This window comes from Natator depressus, chromosome 16 (genome assembly GCF_965152275.1).
Source record: "Natator depressus isolate rNatDep1 chromosome 16, rNatDep2.hap1, whole genome shotgun sequence".
NCBI classification, from domain to species: domain Eukaryota; kingdom Metazoa; phylum Chordata; order Testudines; family Cheloniidae; genus Natator; species Natator depressus.
This window is the reverse complement of record NC_134249.1, coordinates 6706302-6725505: the sequence shown is the minus strand read 5'-3', so window position 1 is coordinate 6725505 and position 19204 is coordinate 6706302.

Genomic DNA, 19204 nt, shown 5'->3' with positions numbered 1-19204 from the left:
ACTCACTTAATTTTGCTGAGTCTATCAAAATACCAAAATTAAAAATCCTGAAACACGTAAGAGACACAGACACAGAATAACCCAGACTTTTAAAGGTAACATGAAAAAACAGAGCATGGGGATAAGAGTTGGTCTGGATTTTTAGGGCCATATTAGCAAATGTTTGAAATCTTTTTGTACTGAAACAGTTTTGTATCCGTTCTTTGTTAATTGTCATGGTTGGGCAGGAGTAAATGTGTGTCCTGCAGAAACGCTCCCTGAACTCCTGAGTCACTGTTACCTCTTTTCCAAATTCTGCTAAATGCTTTTCAGCGGGGGTCAGAAATAGCACATAACACTGACAAAGGGGTTAGGAGGAAGGAGTATACGCTCAGGGGAAAACTGCAAGGCAGGTCACTTCTGACAGAAATGACAAGCACTGTAATGGAACCAAAATCCTTGTTTTTGCAGCCTTAGTGATATTTTGCAGAATTACCTCAAAAGCAACAAGACTTGTATTTGTTAGGACCCCCTGCTAGACACCCATTAGCCCTTAAGAGAATAGCAGAGACTAAACATGAAACTTAACAAGAATACGGGGGAGGAGGGGCAAAGCCACTGGCTATCCTGTGCAGCCACACTGGTGCAAAACTTCAAGCCCAAATTTTTCCCCATGATTACAATCCCTGTGATATATCAAAATGCATCACCAGCTTTACTTCTGTAGCTCTATAAAATATTGCTATCTGCAAAACAAATACCTTTCCCCATTCTATTTATCATCACGTTGACAAGGTCCCAATAAACTAATTTTCCTGCCCTTACATAAAACTCAACATTGTCGAGTGCCTTCAAAACTGTAACCTCTGTCTTCACCTCTCATAAACATTTTTGTTTTGTCTTTACCGAAGAGGAGAAGAGGTCTAATAAAATAAAAATTACATTGAGATGTTTACAGGATATGCTATCCCAATTTTTTTTTTAAATGTTAGCTTGTTTTTAAAGTTTTGCCGAAATGGTTTTGGTTTTGCATCCCTGCCCATCCTGGCTAATAGCCATTGATAAACCTATCCTCCATTAACTTATCTAGTTCTTTTTTAAACCATGTTATAGTCTTAGTCTTCTCAACATCCTCTGGCAAGGAGTTCCACAGGTTGGCTGTGCGTTATGTGAAGAAATACTTCCTTTTATTTGTTTTAAACCTGCTGCCTATTCATTTCATTTGGTGACCTAATTCTTGCATTATGAGAAGGAGTTTAAATAACACTTCTTTATTCACTTTCACAACACCAAAACCAAACTCAAGATTTATCAGAGCTGTGTACTTTCAACATTAGTTTATATTGCAGAATGCTGGGGAATGAGAAAGTATGACATGTCCAAACTGTCTTCATTCCATACAACCTGCCTCAGAAAAATCCTCCATACCAGAACAATCTCAAACCAAGATCTATTGACACAGTGCAGTCCAGAGGATCTGAGCACCATCATTGCCAGGAGGCGGTGGAGATGGATCGGCCATGTGCTTCGGATGGAAACTGATTCCATCACCTGAGTAGCAATAAGATGGACACCTGAAGGCAAGCTAAAAGGAGGCCGCCCTAAAACAACACGACGAAGAGCTGTGGAAGCTGAACTGAAAAACCTGGGGCAGAGCTGGGGAACCATGGAAAGACTCGCCAGAAACAGAGAGGAGTGGAGGATCCAGGGCTGGTGCAACCACTAGGTGAACTAGGCGGTCGCCTAGGGCACCAAGTGGTTGGGGGCGGCCAAAAGCGCGCTCCGGGGAGGCGGTGGCGCGGAGGCGAGCTGGGGCAGGGGGGCACGGGGAGGGCCGCCTGCAGCAAGTAACGGGGGGGGGGCGCACAGGGGAACCGCTCCCTGCCCCAGCTCACCTCTGCTCTGCCTCCTCCTCTGAGCACCGCCCCGCTCTGCTTCTCTCCCTCCCAGGCTTGCGCGCCAAACAGCTGATTGGTGCCGCAAGCCTGGGAGGCGGAGAAGCGGCGGGGTCCTCGGGGAGGAGGCGGAGCAGAGGTGAGCCGGGGCAGGGAGTTGCCGCACAGCTCCCCAGGCCGAGGGGAGTTGCCACACGGCTCCCCGAGGGGGTGGCAGGGAGCTGCCGGAGGGTGGGGGGGCAGGCTCTTCAGGGCAGGGGGGGTGGCGGGGAGTTTCTGCGGGGGGGGCCTTCAGGGCAGAGGGGGGGGCGGGGAGCTGCCACAGAGTGGGGGCTTCAGGGCGGGAGGGGCAGTGAGGAGCTGCCGCAGGGGGGGCGCTTCAGGGCGGAGGGTGGGTGCAAGGTGGAAGTTTCCTAGGGCGCAAAACATCCTTGCACCAGCCCTGGGAGGAGCTTCGTCACTGCCCTAAATGTCAGAGGCGTAATGGGAACATGATGATGATGATTTTATAGACGTCTATCATATCCCCTCTTAGTCGTCTCTTTTCCAAGCTGAAAAGTCCCAGTCTTATTAATGTCTTCTCACACAGAAGCTGTTCCCTACCCTTCATCATTTTTATTGCCCTTTTCTGTGCCTTTTTAGGCTGCCACATACGAAACCTTCTCTAAAGTTGACCAAGATGGGACATAGGCCTCTTAATAGGTTCATCACTTGTAAATTGTACAGAAACCTTTAGATTCCAGGATCCAGTATAAAACTCCTCAGCTGAGGGTTTTAAACAAAAAATAAAGAAAATTGTAGAAGACACAAACCATAGCTTTGTGACTGCATGAAGGTCAGAGATAAGGCTGTGGCTTCTGATGCTTATCAGAAGAAACAGCCCCCAGTTTACACCACCTCCTTCTCCGTTCCTGGTGTGGTTTAAAAAAAATAAAAATCTAAAGCTGCGACCTTCTCCACATCTTTCTACTACGCTAAATGTTCCTGGGAGAAACAGGCACTGCAGTGCGTATCTCAATGTGATAACATTTGAAATACTCTCCGTGCACAAATCAATACAGATATCTTTGATTTTATGGGTCACATCCTTTACAGTCCAGTTCACACACCCATGGCTGCTCTGGCCAAGGGTATCCATGACGTAACTTGGGCGATTGCTTCTCTCTCAGGCAGTGCTCGGTGGTTCCATACATGGCAGCTTGTACAGTTGAGTGCACACCGGATTTTGGGTTATGGACTAGCACCAGCTCAATAGCAATTTGCTTGCTCCAAGTTAGATAGTACATGTCCCTTTCTCTTCCAGCAGCCTGTTGAGCATCTGGTTTTGGGTCTGGGAAAAGCAAATTGGGCCCACTTCATTTGTTCCTTCAGGCTGTTGGTGTCCAGGTTCTCCTAGATCTCTGAAGAGCCATCCCTCAGTTGCTGAGTAATTTAAAATAAGAAATATACATAAGACATCATCATACTTTTTTATAATGTGCTTTAAAAACCTTTTTCCTATGTATGTCAAGGGGTCTATTCAGCTCATGGTTTGTTTGTTTTGTTTTATTTAAGCCTACGTTCTTACATACAATCTACCTGTGATTTGTGTCTATTCAACCTTCCATGTGAACCTCTTGGGGTCTTCCGGTCAGGAGCTGGAGTTTAAAACAAAACTTGGGTCAGCGGTTTGGCCTTGTTCTCTCCCTCTGCACTGTTCTTGTGATCACATTCATCAGCTGTTATCCCTGTTGTCCCATGACACGGTTCCACTGTCTCAAATGCTGTGTCAGAGGCCAAGTTGTTTCTTCGGTTTCCACATCACTCATGAAGAGATGTTATATGGGCATTTTGACAATGGGTGGTGCTGAGCTTGGATTCAAGAGACCTTTAGGTGCTCCCATCTTTAACCAATGAGCCTGTTTGAATGATGCATCCTCTGTTATTTAACAGTTGTGCATTACTGTTTCTGCCAATAGTTTCAGGACAATGCTTCAAAAGTCCATTGGTTTTACTCCTTACATAAGGAGGAACCCCTTTCTGGGTTATAGTAGACTTGGGACAGTTGTCAACAGGGAAGGAGCTAGGACTGCACACTTAGATTTGTATTATTTTTATGTTGGTATGTTACAGTGTGTCAGAAACAAACGGCATGGGGCCTGTTCCTTTGACAAGGGCCCCATGTGCTTGTGTGTGTGGTATTGATATGGTGGTAGGGTATTTGGGCCTTTGCAAAGTTCCCCTGAACCATTCAACTCATCCCTTTTCTTCAAATCTCCTCTTAAATCATACCCTCTTCCACTTCAGCTGTGCCTTTTAATTTCCCCCTAGTCCCTCTGCATTAAGGCTTTAGTCATCAAAATGCCTCTGTTTTCAGTAATTTCTCAGGTCTCTCCTCTACCCTCTTGTATTATTTAACACTGTAAAGTATCTGGGGTTACAGCTTGTATAAAAGTAAAATGTCATAAGAACAGAACAAATAATTATTTAGGGCCCCTGGAATGTGGTGATCAACAAAAAAATCTTGCAAATGCTGTTCCAAAATATCACCGTGCACATAATCCACCCACTGGTTTTGTTAATGTCATTTATTTACTAGTTCTGATAATCCATTCAAAAAGTGATAAGCAAGATAATGTCTCCTGAAACTGGGGAGAGTTTCAGTATGACACACAGTTGCCCATGCATCCGAGAGTGCTAAAGGAGTTGGCAGATGTGATTGCAGAGCCATTGGCCATTATCTTTGAAAACTCATGGCGATCGGGGGAAGTCCCGTACGACTGGAAAAAGGCTAATGTAGTGCCCATCTTTAAAAAAGGGAAGAAGGAGGATCCTGGGAACTACAGGCCAGTCAGCCTCACCTCAGTCCCTGGAAAAATCATGGAGCAGGTCCTCAAGGAATCAATTCTGAAGCACTTAGAGGAGAGGAAAGTGATCAGGAACCGTCAGCATGGATCCACCAAGGGCAAGTCATGCCTGACTAATCTAATTGCCTTCTATGACGAGATAACTGGCTCTGTGGATGAGGGGAAAGCGGCAAGAATACTGTGGGAGACCGTGTCAAAAGCTTTGCTAAAGTCAAGGAACAACACGTCCACTGCTTTCCCCTCATCCACAGAGCCAGTTATCTCGTCATAGAAGGCAATTAGATTAGTCAGGCATGACTTGCCCTTGGTGGATCCATGCTGACTGTTCCTGATCACTTTCCTCTCCTCTAAGTGCTTCAGAATTGATTCCTTGAGGACCTGCTCCATGATTTTTCCAGGGACTGAGGTGAGGCTGACTGGCCTGTAGTTCCCAGGATCCTCCTTCTTCCCTTTTTTAAAGATGGGCACTACATTAGCCTTTTTCCAGTCATCCAGGACTTCCCCCGATTGCCATGAGTTTTCAAAGATAATGGCCAATGGCTCTGCAGTCACATCCGCCAACTCCTTTAGCACTCTCGGATGCAGCGCATCCGGCCCCATGGACTTGGGCTCGTCCAGCTTTTCTAAATAGTCTCAAACCACTTCTTTCTCCACAGAGGGCTGGTCACCTCCTCCCCATGCTGTGCTGCCCAGTGCAGTAGTCTGGGAGCTGACCTTGTTCGTGAAGACAGAGGCAAAAAAAGCATTGAGTACATTAGCTTTTTCCACATCCTCTGTCACTAGGTTGCCTCCCTCATTCAGTAAGGGGCCCACACTTTCCTTGACTTTCTTCTTGTTGCTAACATACCTGAAGAAACCCTTCTTGTTTCTCTTAACATCTCTTGCTAGCTGCAACTCCAGGTGTGATTTGGCCTTCCTGATTTCACTCCTGCATGCCCGAGCAATATTTTTATACTCTTCCCTGGTCATTTGTCCAATCTTCCACTTCTTGTAAGCTTCTTTTTTGTGTTTAAGATCAGCAAGGATTTCACTGTTAAGCCAAGCTGGTCGCCTGCCATATTTACCATTCTTTCTACACATCGGGATGGTTTGTCCCTGTAACCTCAATAAGGATTCTTTAAAATACAGCCAGCTCTCCTGGACTCCTTTTCCCCTCATGTTATTCTCCCAGGGGATCCTGCCCATCCGTTCCCTGAGGGAGTCAAAGTCTGCTTTTCTGAAGTCCAGGGTCTGTATTCTGCTGCTCTCCTTTCTTCCCTGTGTCAGGATCCTGAACTCGACCATCTCGTGGTCCCTGCCTCCCAGGTTCCCATCCACTTTAGCTTCCCCCACTAGTTCTTCCCGGTTTGTGAGCAGCAAGTCAAGAAGAGCTCTGCCCCTAGTTGGTTCCTCCATCACTTGCACCAGGAAATTGTCCCCTACACTTTCCAAAAACTTCCTGGATTGTCTGTGCACCGCTGTATTGCTCTCCCAGCAGATATCAGTGTGATTGAAGTCTCCCATGAGAACCAGGGCCTGCGATCTACTAACTTCTGTGAGTTGCCGGAAGAAAGCCTCATCCACCTCATCCCCCTGGTCCGGTGGTCTATAGCAGACTCCCACCACGACATCACCCTTGGTGCTCACGCTTCTAAACTTAATCCAGAGACACTCAGGTTTTTCTGCAGTTTCATACTTGAGCTCTGAGCAGTCATACTGCTCCCTTACATACAATGCAACTCCCCCACCTTTTCTGCCCTGCTTGTCCTTCCTGAACAGCTTATATCCATCCATGACAGTACTCCAGTCATGTGAGTTATCCCACCAAGTCTCTGTTATTCCAATCACATCATAATTCCTTGACTGTGCCAGGACTTCCAGTTCTCCCTGCTTGTTTCCCAGGCTTCTTGCATTTGTGTATAGGCACTTGAGATAACTCGCTGATCGTCCCTCTTTCTCAGTATGAGGCAGGAGCCCTGCCCTCTCGCGTGATCCTGCTCATGCTTCCTCCCGGTATCCCACTTCCCCACTTACCTCAGGGCTTTGGTCTCCCTGAGGTAAGTGGGGAAGTGGGATACCGGGAGTTTTGGTCGAACTCTTGCAAGCTAATGAACCACGTTAAACATCCAAATGTGGCTTCTCTGAATAACTGACTAAATCTCATGGTACCAATGGACTCCCAGGCCTTAAACCTTCCCAGAGTTTTATTAGGGTTGGATTTGGTGTTCTCAACCATGGGTGTTAGAGGTGGAGTTATCCCGCTCTCTATCGTTGCTCTAATAAAAGGGGTGTGTGTGTGTGTGTGGGGGGGGGTGATACATTGTTCTTGGCCTAGAAGTTTCCTTTATCCAGGGAATCCTGTGGAATTTGATTGTAGCACAATGTACCTGTTCTGTTTCTATTCAGTGTTTATTATGGCTTGGAGTGATCCAGTGTAGCACATTTCTGATTTGGCTCGCCTGGTAATACATTTTTACTGTTTGGTAGAACCAGTCCCTCCCTTTTCCAAAGTCTTGTAGGGTGGCCGGTTTGAGTCTTGACTTCTCGTGTCCCCAGATGAATTGATTTATCGTGGGTTGCCAAAGTTCAGGAATTTTCCAAGGGATGATGATCAGTAGCATTTGGAAGGGAAAACTGATCTGAGGTAAGATATTAGTTTTGACTAACCCAGTTTGACCTAGCCATGATATTTCATAGTTTTGACCAACTTTCTAAATCTGTGTTAATTTTCTTGTCCAGAGGAATGGAATTAATACAATAAAGATTCTGTCATTTTAAAATAGATGTACTCCCAGGGATTTTAGTACTATGGGCACCCATTTTGATTTGGCTTGGGTTTTTTGTTTGTTTGGAGGTCAGATTCCATGCCAACACCCGGATGTTCACATTTGTCATAGTTTATTTTAAAACTTGAAACTTGACCAAATTTCAAGATTTCCGCTTCCAATTCCAGTAGTTGTGCCAGGAGGCTTTGGCACAAACGCCATGATGTCACCTGCTTATAAGGCTAGTTTGTGCTCCTTGTTTCCTCCTTTTATTCCATTTATATTTGGGTTTTTTCTGATCATCTGTGCAAGCCACTCCATTACTGTAGCAAGGAGATGAGGTAATAGGAGGACCTGCTTGAGATGTATTCCCCAAAAAGGGGAATCATTCAGCTAGGTGCCAATTCTTGTGGCATTTAGATTTGAGTATAGAATGAATATCCAATTTTGAAATTTGGGGCATAAGCCGAATGCCTCTATGGGTGCCTTTTAAAAACTGCCAGTTCATGCTAAGCAGCGTCTAATGATAACAATGGGTGGGGTTTTTGTTTGTTTTTAGCTAAAAGCCAATCAGATCAAGAACTCTGGGAACACTGGTTTCAGAGTAACAGCCGTGTTAGTCTGTATTCGCAAAAAGAAAAGGAGTACTTGTGGCACCTTAGAGACTAACCAATTTATTTGAGCATGAGCTTTCGTGAGCTACAGCTCACTTCATCGGATGCATACTGTGGAAATTGCAGAAGACATTATATACACAGACACCATGAAACAATACCTCCTCCCACCCCACTCTCCTGCTGGTAATAGCTTATCTAAAGTTCACTTTAGATAAGCTATTACCAGCAGGAGAGTGGGGTGGGAGGAGATATTGTTTCATGGTGTCTGTGTATTTCACTTTAGATAAGCTATTACCAGCAGGAGAGTGGGGTGGGAGAAGGTATTGTTTCATGGTGTCTGTGTATTTCACTTTAGATAAGCTATTACCAGCAGGAGAGTGGGGTGGGAGGAGGTATTGTTTCATGGTGTCTGTGTATATAATGTCTTCTGCAATTTCCACAGTATGCATCCGATGAAGTGAGCTGTAGCTCACGAAAGCTCATGCTCAAATAAATTGGTTAGTCTCTAAGGTGCCACAAGTACTCCTTTTCTTTCTGGGAACACTGTCTGTGAGCACCCTGTCTGACACACACGCTGTTTGATCTCTGTTAATGTGTCTTGGCAGTATTTTCCCACCAGTGTATTTATTGAAGCATAGATTTTGGCATTTTGATTTAGCAAAGAGATGGGCCTGTATGATGAGAAGTTGGATACGTCTTTAGCAGGTTTGGGGATTACTGCAGTCTGTGCTTCTCTCTAGGCATCAGGGGCCTCTTTCTCTTGCAAAGATCATTAAAGACCTCTGACAGTGGCTGCACCAGCTGTGCTGGGGCAAATTTGTAGAATTCTGGGAGGAAACCCAGCCAGGTCTGGGGATTTACCATTTTTAAATCATTTAAATACCTCCATAATTCCCCTGGGCTTAATGGCCTCCGCCAGGAGTATGTATTGATGTATTTTAGGTAGCTTTGCATTAATTGGATTATGTCAATATTTATGATTTGCCGAAGGCACATGATAGGCTCTTCTGGGGCTGAAATTTTCCATTCCCATCCTCAGTTATTGGGGCTTGTTTTGTTTTACCTGTTAGTAAAATTTGATCAAAAATCCTTCAGCCTTTTTTTTTTTAAGTTTTCCATGGGTGAAAAATTAATTGTGTGCATAAAGGTGCATAAAACAAAGCTATAGGCTAGACAGGATCAAAGGGTTGAAGGCTGCAGGCTGGCACCGCTGCAGGGGCAGAGTCAAGATCGTTTAGGTGGGTCTGAGTTGTAACAAACTCAGCAACCGCATTCAACATTAAAGACTCTGCTCACTGTATGGTGTTGCTGAGTATATTTTCGTAGAGTTTGGGTTGGTGGTGATTGTACTTGTGCAGTCTTAAAGATGTTGGGCTTTTTTATGTAGCAATATGTATATATTTTCCATTAATGTTCATACTGTTTCCTGGTCCATTTACAAACACAGGCTTTAAATATAAAGCTACAATGTTGGGGGGTTGATTTGTATTTCTGGCCTCATGCTCCCCAGCAGAGATCTGAGCCTGTATCACAAATTGTTTTCAGATTTATTGGTCTTAGATTCAGTGTGATCTGTTACAGGCACTCCTAAAACTTTCACATCGGATTTAATTATTTATTACCAGTGTTTGCCCCAGGAATTGAAATGGGGGGGGGGTGTTTGAATTTATTGGGGGGGAGTGGTCAGGGCCTATGAGGGGTGAGACCGTGAGAGTGAAGGTGGGCTATATGGCACCATAGTAAAAACTGAAAAATTTATGTTTCATGACCATTTTATTAGATTTAACTCATGTTTTAAAATCATCACACAAATTAAAGTTGGCTACTCAAGCCTTCTATGAAGCACGACATCTACATCCGTCTTGGTTTCTTGTTATAATTTTGCACAACTCTGGTAATGAACTTCTTGAATGCAATGCGTTCATCTTTGGTGGCTTCTAGTGTGTCCGGTACTTCCATTCCTTCAATTGCTATGCTCATTAGATCATTCACAGGATCAGGCAGACGGCGACTTCTTTCAGAACACAAAACTCTATTCAATCGAGGCAAAAGAACGCTCAGCTGTAGCTGTTGTGACTGGGAGTAGCAAGAGATGAATTCCTACTTCTTTCATCCCAGGAAACATAGCACAAAGATCAGGTCAAGCCACTAGTGATGATAAAAAAGAAGTTGAAGTCAAATCTTCATTTATTCGTCGTATGATATTCCACTGTGTGTTCAAATTCTCTATTCTGTCCTGAGCACATGGCAGCCCCATTGCGGGTAGTGCCTCCCTCCACTCAGCTGTCGGTGTTTTAGAGGACAGGGATCTGTAAAAGCTACATAAAGGTTGAGTAGAATCTAGAAGTCGCTGTTGTAGATTTTTAAGAATCAAGTCTGTGTACTTTTTCAATTGTCTTAACAAACACTTCTTGTCCTCTTCACTAAGGATTCGATATAAATGCCTTCATTACTCAACTTCTGGACTGAAGTCTTCGCTTCTTCCAGTACTTTTTCAATGGACAGCTCTCTGATTGACCCAAACGTAGCTTCTATTGCTGGACAAAGATCTACTACTGTTGTAGCAGATGCCTGGATGGCATTGTTTAATGACCCAAGTGGTTTCAACACTAGACTTACGAGAGAGAGAATGGCAATAGTCTTCTCTGAACATAGTAGCAAAAAGTAATCCACTAGCCTCACTACTTAGATCCATCCATCTTGGTAGATACTTTCCAAAGCCAATAATAGCGGCTGGAGTAATTTTAAGACCACAGCCAAGGATCACTCATGAGAAAGCCAGAGGGTTTTCCCAGGTTGGACGAATTTGAACTTCAGTCCCAGTGTATCTTCTATATTTTCCAAGATATTCAGTCCTTTTGGACTCTTGCTGAAAAAAGAATATAATGAAGACATTAAATTTATAGCTCTTTAATGTCTTTTGAAGATTCTGCAGCTTGTACTGGTGCTAGTTGGAGTAGATGTCCCGTGCAGTGTGTATAGGAGACACTAGGGTTACACTTTTCTTTGAGCAAAGCTTGTGCTCCACCATATCTTCCAGAGAAGTTTGCAGCTCCATCAAATCCACAAGCAGCCATCTCTTTGGGGTCATGGGCATGCACAGCACATTTCATTAGGGTGTGCACCCAGAGAATTTTTTTTTTAAAGGCGAACATTTGTTGAATACTCATTCATAAAGGATGTTATTTTTATTCAAACAAACTAAAGAAACTAAAATTTAACTAAACTTAATTTTTTTTAAATTAACAACTAAACTTTACTTAAAAAATACAAACTTAAAAAAATGACACACAAAATACCAAATTTTTGCTGTACTGATAACCAGGCGTATACAAAGATACAGTCAATTTTTGTGATCTTTAACTTGATAATGAGCTAACCCAGATTGACCAAAACAGATTAAGGTTTCTTCATCTTCCTGTCCTAGAGAATGAGATGTCACTCACCAGGTGTTATGGACTTAAATTCCTCAATCACATCATTGTAATTAACTGACAAAGCCAATTCTTGTTCAATGTACAAAATTATGAATGAGGCGAGGCGCTGTTGGGACACTGTATTTCTTAGTTTGTTTTTTACATGTGCTAGTTTAGAAAAGGCTCGTTCACATGAACAGCTTGTAACAGGTACGACTGCAAAGCATTGAAGAGATTTGTAAAAGGCCTGGAACATGGAAGACCGATCCGACTCCTTTAGCCAATCAAGCCACTCTCTGGTGGTGTTCGTAATGCTACCTTCAGGAACAGATCTGTCATCACCCCGACGCAATCCCACTTCAGCTTCCAACTCATCCAAGGACACTTCACGTTTGTTGGCAATGATTCTCATATTGTCCCTGCCAAGGTCTAAGCTCAGCAGTTTTCCCTTTGCAGTCACAATTTTACAAGTCGCCTGTTCAAATTGCTGGTCAATGCTAGTAATCGTTGAGTCTAGGAGTGGGGAAAATGAAGTTATTCTCTCCTGTTCCTCTTTGGTATCAAAGTGATGCTGGGACTCAAATGCATCATCAGTACGAGTGGACGTTTTTCTCTTCTTAACTGGAGGGATTGATATATCACTCTCTACACATGTTTTCACCCTGTCATTGAAAATAGATTGAAAATATTCTGGGCCACTTCTCATCACAGCCAAAGAGTTACACAAGTTTTTCACCCGTGTAGTTGCAGTAAGTAAGTTGAGTTAGTAAATTGAGATTTCAGAGTAGCAGCCGTGTTAGTCTGTATTCGCAAAAACAAAAGGAGTACTTGTGGCAGCTTAGAGACTAACCAATTTATATGAGCATAAGCTTTCGTGAGCTACAGCTCACTTCATCGGATGCGTAAAAGTGGAAAATGCAGTGAGGATGTTTTTGTACACACAGACCATGAAAAAATGGGTGTTTATCACTTCAAAAGGTTTTCTCCCCCGACCCCACTCTCCTGCTGGTAATAGCTTATCTAAAGTGATCATTCCCCTTACAATGTGTATGATAATCAAGGTGGGCCATTTCCAGCACAAATCCAGGTTTTCTCTCCCCCCCACCCCACTCTCCTGCTGGTAATAGCTTATCTAAAGTGATCACTCTCTTTACAATGTGTATGATAATCAAGGTGGGCCATTTCCAGCACAAATCCAGGGTTTAACAAGAACGTCTGAGGAACGGGGGGGGGGGGGGGTAGGAAAAAACAAGGGGAAATAGGTTACCTTGCATAATGACTTAACCACTCCCAGTCTCTATTCAAGCCTAAGTTAATTGTATCCAATTTGCAAATGAATTCCAATTCAGCAGTCTCTCGCTGGACTCTGGTTTTGAAGTTTTTCTGTTGTAATATCGCAACTTTCATGTCTGTAATCGCGTGACCAGAGAGATTGAAGTGTTCTCCGACTGGTTTATGTACATAGAGTATTTCACTGTTTCTTTCTTTACATTTCATTTGAACTCCCACAGTACATCCAGACATAGTAGATGCGCCATCAAAACAGACAGACGTCACTGATGACCCATCAATTTTAAGAATGCCAAGGACGTCATTTAACTGGTCAAAAATAGACTGAGCATTAACCGTTAATAGTCTCCGAACAGACACAAAATGTTCAACTGGTCTATGTTTTTCATTGTCAAAATATCACACCACAATGGACATCTGCTCATGGTGTCCACAGTCAGTAGTGTCGTCGGCAATTATTGAGACCATTTTTCCATTTAGTGAAAACACAAACTTTTGTTGCACAACATTGTGCAAGGCCACAATTCAATCATTTTGGATGCGATTACTCAGATAGGTAGCGTTTCGAGGAGATTGTTGCACATGCTTTGCCATTACGGGATCATATTTTTGGAGTGTATTGACAAGATTTAGAAATAAACCTTTCTCAAAACTGTCAGCTTTTTCATTGTGACCCCTGAATGGTCTCCCACCTTTCGCCAAACACAGAACAATGTCAATCAGTCGCTCCATTACACTTTGGTTATGGCACCGTTCTTCTTCTTGTTTAGACAGATAAGCCTGCTTGCCCTCATCCAACAATACATCAACAGGTTTCCTTTCATTAAAACTAGACCATGAAGAACAGCTCAACACATGAGATTTTGACAGCTGGTGGTTTTTAAAACATTCGTTAGCCCTATGCCAGTTTCTGAATCCCTTATCAATAAATGCTGGATCAGTGTGACCTTTGTTTGCTGCATCATTAGAGGAGACAAAACAGCAGCAGAAGCAAAATGCTGCGTCCTTTGATGGGCTGTATTCTAACCACCTAGACTTGTCATACCAATCAGATTGAAAACTTCTTTGTTTATTCCCTATTTTACTTCTCGGAAACATGCTCAATCTAGGCTGATAAGGACCTCTAGATAATTGAGACTGGCGTTCTAATCTAAGAGACAAAGTCTGTTTCTGTTGGCCATTACTCAGTTTATTGCACGCACTGGAACTGGTGGCAGCATTCTCTTCATGTAAGTTTTTAACCGAGGAGTCCGAGGTATTTGCACTACGATCAGCACATTCATTATCACTCAGTTTGTCTGCTCCTTTTCCTATCTTAACAACGAACCCATCCATATTTTAAAATTAAAAGGGGGTATCATACGATTGAATTAAAACGTAAAGCCACGGGCTTGTTATGCTATTTCAGGGTATGTCTACACTACGGAATAAGGTCGAATTTATAGAAGTCGGTTTTTTAGAAATCGGTTTTATATATTCGAGTGTGTGTGTCCCCACAGAAAATGCTCTAAGTGCATTAAGTGCATTAACTCGGCGGAGTGCTTCCACAGTACCGAGGCTAGAGTCGACTTCCGGAGCGTTGCACTGTGGGTAGCTATCCCACAGTTCCCGCAGTCTCCGCTGCCCATTGGAATTCTGGGTTGAGATCCCAATGCCTGATGGGGCTGAAACACTGTGGCGGGTGGTTCTGGGTACATATCGTCAGTCCCCCCTTCCCTCCCTCCCTCCGTGAAAGCAAGGGCAGACAATCGTTTCGCGCCTTTTTTCCTGAGTTACCTGTGCGGACGCCATACCACCGCAAGCATGGAGCCCGCTCAGGTAACCGTCACCGTATGTCTCCTGGGTGCTGGCAGACGCGGTACGGCATTGCTACACAGTAGCAGCAACCCATTGCCTTCTGGCAGCAGACGGTACAGTACGACTGGTAGCCGTCCTCGTCATGTCCGAGGTGCTCCTGGTCGCCTGTGTGAGGTCGATCAGGAGCGCCTGGGCAGACATGGGCGCAGGGACTAAATTTTTAGTGACCTGACCAGGTCATTCTCTTAAGTCTGGCAGTCAGTCCTATTGAACCGTCTTATGGTGAGCAGGCAGGCAATATGGATTGCTAGCAGTCCTATTGTACTGTCTTCTGCCGAGCAGCCATGAGATGTGGATGGCATGCAGTCCTTCTGCACCGTCTGCTGCCAGCCAAAGATGTAAAAGATAGATGGAGTGGATCAAAACAAGAAATAGACCAGATTTGTTTTGTACTCATTTGCCTTCTCCCCTGTCTAGGGGACTCATTCCTCTAGGTCACACTGCAGTCACTCACAGAGAAGGTGCAGTGAGGTAAATCTAGCCATGTATCAATCAGAGGCCAGGCTAACCTCCTTGTTCCAATAAGAACAATAACTTAGGTGCACCATTTCTTTATTGGAACCCTCCGTGAAGTCCTGCCTGAACTACTCCTTGATGTAAAGCCACCCCCTTTCTTGATTTTAGCTCCCTGAAGCCAACCCTGTAAGCCGTGTTGTCAGTCGCCCCTCCCTGCGTCAGAGCAACGGCAAACAATCGTGCATCTGAGTTGAGAGTGCTGTCCAGAGCAGTCACAATGGAGCACTCTGATTGGGCTAAAACATTGTCGCGGGTGGTTCTGGGTACATATTGTCAGGCCCCCGTTCCCTCCCTCCCGCCGTGAAGGCAAGGGCAGACAATCGTTTCGCGCCTTTTTTCCTGAGTTACCTGTGCGGACGCCATACCACGGCAAGCATGGAGCCCGCTCAGGTAACCATCACCGTATGTCTCCTGGGTGCTGGCAGACGTGGTATGGCATTGCTACACAGTAGCAGCAACCCATTGCCTTCTGGCAGCAGACGGTGCAGTATGACTGGTAGCCGTCCTCGTCATGTCCGAGGTGCTCCTGGCCACGTCGGCTGGGAGCGCCTGGGCAGACATGGGCGCAGGGACTACATTTTTGGTGACTTGACCAGGTCATTCTCTTTAGTCCTGCAGTCAGTTCTATTGAACCGTCTAATGGTGAGCAGGCAGGCAATACGGATTGCTAGCAGTCGTACTGTACCATCTTCTGCCGGGCAGGCAAGAGATGACGATGGCTAGCAATCGTATTGTACCATCTTCTGCCAGGCAGGCAAGAGATGAGGATGGCTAGCAGTCGTACTGTACCATCTTCTGCCGAGCAGCCATGAGATGTGGATGGCATGCAGTCCTTCTGCACCGTCTGCTGCCAGCCAAAGATGTAAAAGATAGATGGAGTGGATCAAAACAAGAAATAGACCAGATTTGTTTTGTACTCATTTGCCTCCTCCCCTGTCTAGGGGACTCATTCCTCTAGGTCACACTGCAGTCACTCACAGAGAAGGTGCTGCGAGGTAGATCTAGCCATGTATCAATCAGAGGCCAGGCTAACCTCCTTGTTCCAATAAGAACAATAACTTAGGTGCACCATTTCTTATTGGAACCCTCCGTGAAGTCCTGCATGAAATATTCCTTGATGTAAAGCCACCCCCTTTCTTGATTTTAGCTCCCTGAAGCCAACCCTGTAAGCCGTGTCGTCAGTCGCCCCTCCCTCCGTCAGAGCAAGGGCAGACAATCGTTCCGCGCCTTTTTTCTGTGCGGACGCCATACCAAGGCAAGCATGGAGTCCGCTCAGCTCACTTTGGCAATTAGGAGCACATTAAACACCACGTGCATTATCCAGCAGTATATGCAGCACCAGAACCTGGCAAAGCGATAGCGGGCAAGGAGGCAACGTCAGCGCGGTCACGTGAGTGATCAGGACATGGACACAGATTTCTCTGAAAGCATGGGCCCTGCCAATGCAGGCATCATGGTGCTAATGGGGCAGGTTCATGCGGTGGAATGCCGATTCTGGGCTCGGGAAACAAGCACAGACTGGTGGGACCACATAGTGTTGCAGGTCTGGGACGATTCCCAGTGGCTGCGAAACTTTCGCATGCGTAAGGGCACTTTCATGGAACTTTGTGACTTGCTTTCCCCTGCCCTGAAGCGCATGAATACCAAGATGAGAGCAGCCCTCACAGTTGAGAAGTGAGTGGCGATAGCCCTGTGGAAGCTTGCAACGCCAGACAGCTACCGGTCAGTTGGGAATCAATTTGGAGTGGGCAAATCTACTGTTGGGGCTGCTGTGATGCAAGTAGCCCACGCAATCAAAGATCTGCTGATATCAAGGGTAGTGACCCTGGGAAATGTGCAGGTCATAGTGGATGGCTTTGCTGCAATGGGATTCCCTAACTGTGGTGGGGCCATAGACGGAACCCATATCCCTATCTTGGCACCGGAGCACCAAGCCGGCGAGTACATAAACCGCAAGGGGTACTTTTCAATAGTGCTGCAAGCTCTGGTGGATCACAAGGGACGTTTCACCAACATCAACGTGGGATGGCCGGGAAAGGTACATGACGCTCGCATCTTCAGGAACTCTGGTCTGTTTCAAAAGCTGCAAGAAGGGACTTTATTCCCAGACCAGAAAATAACTGTTGGTGATGTTGAAATGCCTATATGTATCCTTGGGGACCCAGCCTACCCCTTAATGCCATGGCTCATGAAGCCGTACACAGGCAGCCTGGACAGCAGTCAGGAGCTGTTCAACTACAGGCTGAGCAAGTGCAGAATGGTGGTAGAATGTGCATTTGGACGTTTAAAGGCGCGCTGGCGCAGTTTACTGACTCGCTTAGACCTCAGCGAAACCAATATTCCCACTGTTATTACTGCTTGCTGTGTGCTCCACAATATCTGTGAGAGTAAGGGGGAGACGTTTATGGCGGGGTGGGAGGTTGAGGCAAATCGCCTAGCTGCTGGTTACGCGCAGCCAGACACCAGGGCGGTTAGAAGAGCACAGGAGGGCGCGGTACGCATCAGAGAGGCTTTGAAAACCAGTTTCATGACTGGCCAGGCTACGGTGTGAAAGTTCTGTTTGTTTGTCCTTGATGACACCCCCCGCCCCTTGGTTCACTCTACTTCCCTGTAAGCTAACCACCCTCTCCTCCTCCCTTCGATCACCGCTTGCAGAGGCAATAAAGTCATTGTTGCTTCACATTCATGCATTCTTTATTCATTCATCACACAAATAGGGGGATGACTACCAAGGTAGCCCAGGAGGGGTGGTGGAGGAGGGAAGGAAAATGCCACACAGCACTTTAAAAGTTTACAACTTTAAAATTTATTGAATGACAGCCTTCTTTTTTTTGGGCAATCCTCTGTGGTGGAGTGGCTGGTTGGCCGGAGGCCCCCCCACCGCGTTCTTGGGCGTCTGGGTGTGGAGGCTATGGAACTTGGGGAGGAGGGCGGTTTGTTACACAGGGGCTGTAGTGGCAGTCTGTGCTCCAGCTGCCTTTGCTGCAGCTCAACCATACACTGGAGCATACTGGTTTGGTCCTCCAGCAGCCTCAGCATTGAGTCCTGCCTCCTCTCATCACGCTGCCGCCACCTTTCAGCTTCAGCCCTCTCTTCAGCCTGCCACTTACTCTCTTCAGCCCGCCACCTCTCCTCCTGGTCATTTTGTGCTTTCCTGCACTCTGACATTATTTGCCTCCACGCATTCGTCTGTGCTCTGTCAGTGTGGGAGGACAGCATGAGCTCGGAGAACATTTCATCTCGAGTGCGTTTTTTTTTCTTTCTAATCTTCACTAGCCTCTGGGAAGGAGAAGATCCTGTGATCATTGAAACACATGCAGCTGGTGGAGAAAAAAAAAGGGACAGCGGTATTTAAAAAGACACATTTTATAAAACAGTGGCTACACTCTTTCAGGGTAAACCTTGCTGTTAACATTACATACATAGCACATGTGCTTTTGTTACAAGGTCACATTTTGCCTCCCCCCACCGTGTGGCTACCCCCTCAACCCTTCCCCCTCCCTGTGGCTAACAGCGGGGAACATTTCTGTTCAGCCGCAGGCAAACAGCCCAGCAGGAATGGGCTCCTCTGAGTGTCCCCTGAAGAAAAGCACCCTATTTCAACCAGGTGACCATGGATTATATCTCACTCTCCTGAGGATAACACAGAGAGATAAAGAACGGATGTTGTTTGAACGCCAGCAAACATACACTGCAATGCTTTGTTGTACAATGATTCCCGAGTACGTGTTACTGGCCTGGAGTGGCAAAGTGTCCTACCATGGAGGACGCAATAAGTCTGCCCTCCCCAGAAACCTATTGCAAAGGCTTTGGGAGTATATCCAGGAGAGCTGCGAATGCCAGGGCAAATTAATCCTTTCACATGCTTGCTTTTAAACCGTGTATAGTATTTTAAAAGGTACACTCACCGGAGGTCCCTTCTCTGCCTGCTGGGTCCAGGAGGCAGCCTTGGGTGGGTTCGGGGGGTACTGGCTCCAGGTCCAGGGTGAGAAACAGTTCCTGGCTGTCGGGAAAACCGGTTTCTCCGCTTGCTTGCTGTGAGCT